This window comes from Triticum dicoccoides, chromosome 1B, assembly GCF_002162155.2.
Source record: "Triticum dicoccoides isolate Atlit2015 ecotype Zavitan chromosome 1B, WEW_v2.0, whole genome shotgun sequence".
In the NCBI taxonomy this organism is placed as follows: Eukaryota; Viridiplantae; Streptophyta; class Magnoliopsida; order Poales; family Poaceae; genus Triticum; species Triticum dicoccoides.
The window spans coordinates 410,477,344-410,480,066 of record NC_041381.1 but is presented as its reverse complement, the minus strand read 5'-3'; positions in this window follow the sequence as shown (position 1 = coordinate 410,480,066).

The following is a 2,723-nucleotide window of genomic DNA, read 5'->3' as shown; positions in this document are numbered from 1 at the left end:
TAGAATTTCTCTTTGTGCTTCACTTAAATCGTTTGAGTATGGTTTTATAGAATGCTTCGTGCGCTTCACTTATATATTTTGTGCTTGGATATTGGTTGTAGAATGCTCCATGAACTCCACTTATATCTCTTGGAGTATGAATAATACTATAATTTAAAGTGGGTTTGGAAGAGTGTCAACTTTAGGAATTAGTAATCCCACTATCTTGGAGGGTGTTGAATCTTAGTGTGATATTTATGAAAGTAGATTTGGAAGAGTGTCAACTTTAGTTAGTATTCCATTTTTTCGAAAGAGGTTCCAATTGAGTATGAGAACAAAGTAGCCATCCATGATGCTACGGAAAATTATTATGACGGAGGAATATGTGCTTGTAGGAGTTGCAATAATGTCAAGTTTCCTCTCTATGTGCTTAAAGTTTTGAAGTTATACTTGTTTTGCCTTCCTATGCTAGTTGACTTTTGTCCCTATAAATTGTGTGCTCACAAAATCCCTAGGAATAGGAAGTGAGTTAGATTTAAATGTGCTAGTCATATTCTTCATGATGCTCTCTTTGTGTTTCAACTCTTATCTTTTGTGTGAGCATCATTGAAATCATCATGCCTAGCTAAAAGGCATTAAAAAAAGCGCTTGTTGGGAGACAACCCAATATTTATCCTTACTGTTTTTGTGTGCCCACATGATTAAGCTACTGTAGTAATCATGTTTTATGCTTTTTGTTTCAATAAAGTGCCAAGTAAGACCTTTGGGAAGACTTGGGTGAAAGTTAATGTGATCTTGCTGTAAAAAACAGAAACTTTGCGCTCACGAGATCAGCTGTCATTTTTTACAGAAGAGTGCTTTTGAGTTGATTCTTTTTGCAGAAGATTAATAGACAAATTCCTCACGTCCACCAATTTATTTCATAATTTTTGGATTAGCAGAAGTATGGTTATTGTCCAGATCATTACAGACTGTTCTGTTTCTGATAGATTCTGTTTTCATCGCATAGTTTGCTTGTTTTCTAGTTTCTATGGCTTATATTTTTCAATATAAATGGTAGAAATGATATGGTGCAGTAAGCATTATGTGAAAACAATTATGAACCTTGTATTTTACAGTACCAAAGTGCATGGTTTACTCTTTATCATACTAACCTATCTCACGAAGTTCCATTAAGTTTTGTGTGATTGAAGTTTTCAAGTTTTGGGTGAGATATCGATATGAGGAGAATAAGGAGTGAAAAGCGCCTAAGCTTGGGGATGCCCCGGAAGGCATCCCCTCTTTCGTCTTCAAAACTATCGGTACACCTTACTCGGAGCTATATTTTTATTCGTCACATGATATGTGTTTTACTTGGAGCGTCATTTTATTTTGTTAGTATTAGCTTGCTGTTATTTAGAATAGTGTTTTGCATCTTTATTTTCAATAAAAATGTCAGGGATAGCCTTTACCATGCTTATTTTGCTAGTATACATGTTGCTGTTTGAGAACAGAAAGTTTACCGCTGTTGCAAAAATTCCCTAGAAAAGTCAGAGCATGATATAATGTTGAAACTTTTTGCATAATGAGCTCTGATAAATCTTCTACAGCGTAGTATTTTTCTCATAATTTTTGGAGTTAGGGAAGTATGATGAATCTCGCATTCTTTACAGACTATACTGTTTTGGCAGATTGCTGCTATAATTGCATTGTTTGCATATGTTTGCTTGTTTAATGATTCTATTTGAGGATAGGAGTATTAAATATGAGGATACATTTAGTATGAAATGTTGAATAACAATTTTAGTGTTTTGCTACAGTAGAAAATGATAAGGTTTTGCTTTGGATTATACTAACCTATCTCACGAGTTCTTGTTGAGTTTGGTGTGGATGAAGCTTTTGATAAAAAGAGAAACCATGATATGAGAGGAATTAAGGAGATATAAAAATTCAAGCTTGGGGATGCCTAAGGCACCCCAAGGTAATATTCCAAGAAGTCTCAAGCATCTAAGCTTGGGGATGCCCCGTTAGGCATCCCACCTTTCTTCTTCAACAACTATCGGTTAGTATCGGTTGAGCCTAAGTTTTTGCTTCTTCACATGAGTTGTGCTATCCTTGCAATGTCATTTTATTTTGTTGTACTTACTGTTTGAATAAAATCATTGGATCTGAAATTTTGAATAGAAAAGGAACCCTCCTGTCGGTGTCAAAACCGGCGGATCTCGGGTAGGGGGTCCCGAACTGTGCGTCTAGGCGGATGGTAACAGGAGACAAGGGACACGATATTTTACCCAGGTTCGGGCCCTCTCGGTGGAGGTAAAACCCTACGTCCTGCTTGATTAATATTGATAATGTGTATTACAAGAGTGGATCTACCACGAGATCAAGGAGGCTAAACCCTAGAAGCTAGCATATGGTATGATTGTTGTAATGGATGTTGTGTCCTACAGACTAAAACCCTCCGGTTTATATAGACACCGGAGAGGGCTAGGGTTACACAGAGTCGGTTACAATGGTAGGAGATCTACATATCCGTATCACCAAGCTTGCCTTCCACGCCAAGGAAAGTCCCATCCGGACACGGGACAGAGTCTTCAATCTTGTATCTTCGTAGTCTTGGAGTCCGGCGGACGATGATAGTCCGGCTGTCCGAACACCCCCTAGTCCAGGACTCCCTCAGTAGCCCCTGAACCTGGCTTCAATGACGATAAGTCCGGCGCACATAATGTTCGGCATTGCAAGACGAGTTCCTCCTTTGAATAATT